The 6693-nt window shown below is 43.2% G+C and overlaps 1 protein-coding gene across 3 annotated transcripts in view; it reads left to right on the forward strand.

The window, feature by feature from the left end:
- LOC126986394 (uncharacterized) overlaps positions 1-4237 on the forward strand; it is a 46694-nt gene extending 42457 nt beyond the window's left edge. For 2 of the 3 annotated variants that reach the window (XR_007739689.1, XR_007739690.1), the window contains 2 exons: positions 1590-1829; positions 2508-4236. The gene's annotated coding sequence lies outside the window, so the exon portion shown is untranslated. Of the gene's footprint in view, positions 1-1589; positions 1830-2507 lie in introns of all 3 variants that reach the window. The other variant, XR_007739688.1, reaches the window with a different exon arrangement.
- The last annotated feature ends 2456 nt before the right edge of the window (positions 4238-6693 follow it).

A 6693-nucleotide genomic window follows, 5' to 3' on the forward strand; every position in this document is an offset into this window, starting at 1 on the left:
AATAAGGAAAAAGAAGGTCCCGCGGGTTTGGTCAGTCCCCCCTCCCTTGATCAGCTGTCTCGTGTTTACAAATAAGGCGAGGTGCGAAAAGGCGCGGGAAGGCAGTGTAGCTTGATTTTCTTTATTATTCTTCCCCTTCTCGTGTTCCTCGCTGGTCGATACACGAACTTAGGAGACTGAAAATTATCTTAACTCTCTTACTAAACTGTGGAAGATAAAAGGAAGACTAATAGTGGATACAGTGTTCCGTTGTGTCCTGTTGCTGTCAGGTCAGGTCAGGTCAGGTGTAAGTCGGGAAGCTTGGCCTTTGTGTCGGCGCTTCCCTTATGTTGTTCCAAGTCTTCCATTATGTTCTTTCGTTGGCTTTCTCTTTTCTTCCACATCCCATACACTGTTTCCTTGGATTCTTGTATCTTTAGCTCGTTGAAGAGTAATTGGCCTATGATGTTTTCTTAATTTTCTATGTATGGTCTTTGCAGTAAAATTGTCTTCTTCCTTATTTCTGCATATCCTGGGCACCACAACAGAAAATGCATTAAATCCTCTATATTCCAGTCACAAAAGATGCATTTAGTGTCTCCGTTAGTGTGTCTATTTCCATCATTTAGTCTTAGATTATTTGTTCCTGTGCCAAAGCCAAACCTGTGTCGTGCTGGGGTTCAGCGAGGCTTAATTGACATTTTTCTGTACCAAACTAGCAAAACATCAGAGTTGTAATGGTCACTATCATGTTTACACCAAAATACCTGAGTGCTGTTTATACATTATTCATGTTGCTGTAATGAACATTGTTGGCAAAATAAGGGCATTCATCGATAAATCGTACAACACTCCATCCTGTGGTTAATAGGAATGCATCAGTGTGGCCTCTTGGTAAATGTTTCTGTCATGCAAGAAAAGGGAAGTCAAACAAGTCTGGCATGGTGTCATGATCTCAAAATCTTAAAGTAGTGGTGGAAGGTAGTGCTGAAAATTTTGCTACTCAACAATCCTCTGGCTGGCAGCCGCTGCCTCAACACGATGCATTCCTCTGTCCCTCCAATCAGAGCACGGAAGGTCGTTTATGCTGCTGCTAAACATATCGTACGCTGCCGGCAGCAAGTATTAAACTTATTTCATATTTCTAATTTAAATCATAGTAGATATATCTTTAGCATCTTATAATATTACATTCACTTTATGGAACTTTAAAGGAACAACATAGAGCATGTGACCATCATTTTCATGGGAAAAAAATATATTTAAATTTCCTATTTCATGCATTTCCTTGTTTCTTAAATACTAGTAAGTCAAGTGTCTCTATACCGTAACTATGAGGAAAAAATATGTGATTTCTAAATAATATAAAAAAACTAGTAAGAAAAATTATTCAGACGTACGCCGCATGCACATTTATTTTGGTAGTTCCACCAGGGCCACCAAATGGCAGGCAGAGTTCAGTGAAGGACCCTGGCTCTTATATTTACCCCAGGTGGGGACTCTGGCATGGGAGGGAACAGGGGAGAAAGAGGGGTAAACTAAGGGATAATAAGAGGACTTGAGACATAGGTTACTGGGTGGATTGTATATTTTTTCTTTCTTCTTTCCAGGTTAGAAATTCGTCCCCTTACTATACCCGGAAATACTGAAGAATATAAAACAAAGACTCCTAACAGTAACCTCAGTGTTCTGTTGTGTCCTGTTACCGTTGTTCCTCCTCAAAACGGGAGCTAGGAAATCATCTTCATTCCCTCACTAAAATACAAGAAAGGAAAGACTGTAACTTCATCCCTCCGCTCACAAGGACAATTGAACCTCATGCCACTTGTGCTGGACTCTGGCAGCATAGGGTGAGTGATATGCAGTCTTTATTACCATTAGTCCTTCTCTTTCCTAGGCCAGTGTGACGGAGATGAGCACCGAGGCCACACGCAGCTATGCCGTATGTCCCAAACTTCACCTTACCTCACTGGGGACTTATTTCTGTTTATCCCATTTTGGTAGTGGAGCATGTCAGGTTAGGTTAGCTTTAATTAAAGTAGGTCACGTCAGGCTAGGTAAAGTTAGATTTAGTATGGATAGATTAGTTAATCATCATCTCATCGATGCCTGCTCCTAGGAGCTCTCAGGGGAAAATTAGTGATTTACACCAGAAATGGTCAGCAGACTCATTCAAAACACATTAAATTTTAAACTAAATAATTTTATCCTTAAAATCAGTGGCTCCTGTTTACAGTAAAAGTTCTGTTTTTATGTTGTGGATTGGATGCAAAGAAAATGTATATGCATCTGCTGGGGTGATGGGCATTTAAATTCACACAGGGAAAAACTTTTGATAGGCAATTCACCTTTGTTTCTATGCTCGGATTGATGTAATATCTACCTTTGCATTCTTCTACGCTACTACTTTTCTTTAAGTCAGTCTTGAGAAAATGGACTTTTTGAGTAATCGATTAACCCCTTCAGTTTTTCTCAAAAAATGTTTTCAAGGTAATTTACACCAACCACTTGTTTTTCTTTCTTCCCAGATACATGTGACCTGAATGTGTGTCTGCTGTGACTGTGTATGAAGTGGTGTGAAGATGCCGCGGACCCACAACCCCCTCCCAAAGCCGTACACTGAGGCTGATGTGTTTCGCGCTGTCCAAGAAGTTGAAGCTGGAGCAAGTATATACTCAGCTGCAAAGAAATACCACTTGTATGCCACCACGCTGCAAAAAAGAGTTCTAGCCCATAGGGGAAGAATTACTCTAACAAAAAGAGGTCATAAAATAAGGATGCCTGAAGAAACTGAGCAGAAACTTGCAGTCTCTGTTAGACAGATGGGTAAATTTGGATTTCAGCCAACTATAGGAAAATTAAGGGAAATGGCATATGACTATCTACGTGCTGATAAACTAACACATCTATTCAATGATAAACTGCCAGGATATGATTGGGCAAAATCCTTCATGAACCGCCACCACCTTTGTCTCGAGAAAAAAGGATCTTCATTAATAACGGCGCATGGAGAGCGCTTATTGCATTCCAGTGATGAGCGCACATTTTCATCACAGACCCCGCCAGAGGTTCTTTCTCCGGCAACACTGATCAGAATGTTGCAGCAGTTTGCACCACGTGGAATGAAATATGTTGTTCAACTTGTTCCTGACATAGTGGAAAACCCATTTAAGGAAGCCACCAAGTCATGTGATCCTCCAAGTGCTCAGCCTCAAAAAAGACGTCGCAGCTCTTGTGAAAAAGCCAAAGAAGTAAAGAAGAAAGGTGAAGAAAATGGAAAATCCAAGCGTAAGAAGAGATCAGTTTTAGAGGAGTTTGCCGGTGAAGTGGAAGTAGACGATCCTGTACCTTTGAAAACCGAAGTTGATAGTGATGGTCTTTCTGAAATTGGTGCTGGAAGTCCTGTAAATCTAGAGAAAACAATAACAAAAATAATTAAAAGTGAAGAACCTGCTGAAAATAGGGTGAAACCATGTCATGTGATCCTGACGAAGTTGAAGTGACGTTCCTCAAAAGGAGCGTCCTAACAAGTGACACAGCAAGGCTAAGGTGGGACTGGGCGGTCAGGGAGGATAAAGATGTCGTTAGTGTGTCCACCATCTTGTGTGGGCCGGCCCAACCACAACTAGTGCTTAACCCGGTAGCAGCGGGGATCATGATTCTTAATGGTCCATCTAAGCGAGAAAAATGAGAAAAAATCACCCCTCACACAAACCCTTTCATAATATATATCAAAGCATTTGTGAACGGTTTATGTATTATCTATTTTGGGGGGTTATATCATGGCACATAATTGGCCCGTCGCTGCTACACGGTAAAGCCATAAATTTGGCCCATCTCTGCTACCGGGTTAAAACTTGTAGAAAACAGGCATTTTACTTTAGGGAAGAGGCAGCGGCCCTTAGACACCATTGTGAAATGATTAAGTAAGTCATATGCCAAAAAAAGGTAGTGTTTAATGTCATGGAAAATGTAGGCAACCTTAATGCATATGATTTTTGAAACTGAAGAGATGTACTACTTTGTTTTCTTCGTTAAATTATTCATAGAAGTAAATTTAGAGTCGGTGGTGCATATCCTGTCCCTGATGGTACCTAAACATGCATTCAAGTATACATGTTTCTACATTTATAAGGATTTCTAAATACATGGATATGAATATATAACCTGTATTTTCCAGGTTTATTGGATCATTCTAAATCCATTGATATCCTCATTGAATAAAGTAATACACATTGTTCAAAGTCAATTACAATTCCTCTTCCAGGTTTTCATTGACAATATTGAGTAGAATACAATTAATCAGGATAATCACAAATTACAGTTACAACAATTATTACTGATTGTTTGTATTTATTTTCTGCAATTATTTTAAACTTTAGTAATGATGAAATTATTTTTTGATGTTAAAACTTCAAAAAATTGAGCAAACATTTTAGATCAAGTTCTTAGATGAGCTTATTATAAATTTGTTTCCATTATTGATATCCATTGTTACCAACCTTCTTCCTTGCTCTTTTTTCCCTCCCTCCTTTCCTTCTCTCTCCCTCCTTTTAACATTTTTTTCTTCCTCCTCCATCCTCAATTTTCTTCCTCTTATCTCCCTCCTTTTACCACTATTTTCTTCCTCCTCTATTTTTTCTGTGGGGCTTCTTTAGGAAAACTTTTTGTTGCACCCCTACATACATAACCCAGTAGCAGTTGGGATCATGTTTCTTAATGGTCCCTCTAAGCGAGAAAAATGAGAAAAAATCACCCCACACACAAACCATTTCATAATATATATCAAAGCATTTGTGATCAGTTTATGTATCATCTTTTGGGGGGGTTTATATCGTGGCATTTATTTGACCCGTCGCTGCTACACGGTAAAGCCACAAATTTGGCCCGTCGCTGCTACACGGTAAAGGGGCTCTCACACATTCCCGGTCCCGGTCGCGACCGTCCCCGATGACTCCCGATAAGCCGGTCGCCGGTCGACCGGCTGTAAGATCGGGGATTGTCGGCGGCAGACCGCCGGTCGACCGCCGGTCGACCCTGAGGACCGTAGACGCAGCCGACCACCGCCGGTCAACTTTAAAATTTTCAAAGATATCGGCGATGCGCCCGGTCGACCGGCGGTGTGGAAAAATGTCGCCGGTCGCCCGGCGGTCAGCCGCCGACACCCACGGCAGACCGGCGGTAGACCGCGAGTAAACACCTGTGTCTGACCTGGGGATTAGCGAGGGAGGAAGGAGGAAAACGAAGAGGAACAGGTAGGAGCGAGGGATGAAGAGAGAGAGGGAGATGAGATAAAGGAGGAAGAGGAATGGGTGAAAGAGAATATATATATATATATATATATATATATATATAGAGAGAGAGAAAGAGAAAGAGAGAGAGAGAGAGAGGAATGGAAGGAGGAACAGGTGGGAGGAGTGAGGAAGAGGGAGGAAAGGAAGAGAGGGTGGAAAGAGATGAAGAGAGAGGAGAGAGAGAGAGAGAGAGAGAGAGAGAGAGAGAGAGAGAGAGAGAGAGAGAGAGAGAGAGTTTTATGCACACGAATGAATTTTGGTATGAAGCTATTTAGGAGGTAATTATAAATATATGAAAATGCAAAGAAAGTGTTTGCTCGTCGATGTGCAGCAGGTCTGCCGCCGGTAGACCGGCGGTCTGCCGCCGGTAGGCCGGCGGTCTACCGCCGACTGACCTGCTGCAGTCGCCGGTCGGAGAAATCGAAAATCGTATATGGTCGCCGGTCTACCGCCGGTAAACCGCCGGCTTACCGGCGGTAAGCCGCCGGTCTACCGCAGGCAGACCGGCGGTAAGCCGCCGGTCCGGGGATTATTGCCTATTTTGTCGGCGGTCAGGCCCCGATCGGCTTATCGGGAGTCATCGGGGACGGTCGCGACCGGGACCGGGAATGTGTGAGAGCCCCTTAAAGCCACAAATTTGGCCCGTCGCTGCTCCACGGTAAAGCCACAAATTTGGCCCGTCGCTGCTACACGGTAAAGCCACAAATTTGGCCCGTCGCTGCTTTTTATTGCACCCCTACGTACATAAGGAAAGGACGAGGTGTTATTACAGATGGGTGGCGAAGCGATGGTGGGATATGCGGAGGCCGGTGGCTGGTGGAGGGTTCGAATTTGTCGCCATCAGCATCAACGGTCAGGGCAGGTTAAGACTTTTCCCAACGTTCTCCGCCTCTCCGTCTGTAACAGTCTATAACAATTTTAAGGGTCTTTATCCGGGCTGGAGAGAGAGAGAGAGAGAGAGAGAGAGAGAGAGAGAGAGAGAGAGAGAGAGAGAGAGAGAGAGACGTCTTCTTCCTTTTCCACTTGAGAGAAGATGATTTGGGTGGAGGAAGACTAGTGGATTGTAGCAAAGGGTGGAGGGAAGGAAGGAAGGAGGGAAAGAACAAAAGAGTATGGTGGAGAGAAGGAAGGAAGGAAGGAGGGGAAGAACAAGAGAGTATGGTGGAAGGAAGGAAGGAAGGAAGGAGGGAAAGAACAAAAGAGTATGGTGGAGGGAAGGAAGGAAGGAAGGAGGGGAAGAACAAGAGAGTATGGTGGAGGGAAGGAAGGAAGGGAGAGAGGGGGAGAAGAGGAAAAATGAGAGGATGGTAGCAAGGAGTGGAGGTAAGGAAGGAAGGGAGAAGAAGAAAAAAATAGAGGATGGAGGAGGAGGGAAAGAAGAAAAAAAATAGTATAAGGAGGGAAAGAAGAGGAAAAAAAG

The sequence above is a fragment of the Eriocheir sinensis genome, chromosome 61 (assembly GCF_024679095.1).
Source record: "Eriocheir sinensis breed Jianghai 21 chromosome 61, ASM2467909v1, whole genome shotgun sequence".
NCBI lineage: Eukaryota > Metazoa > Arthropoda > Malacostraca > Decapoda > Varunidae > Eriocheir > Eriocheir sinensis.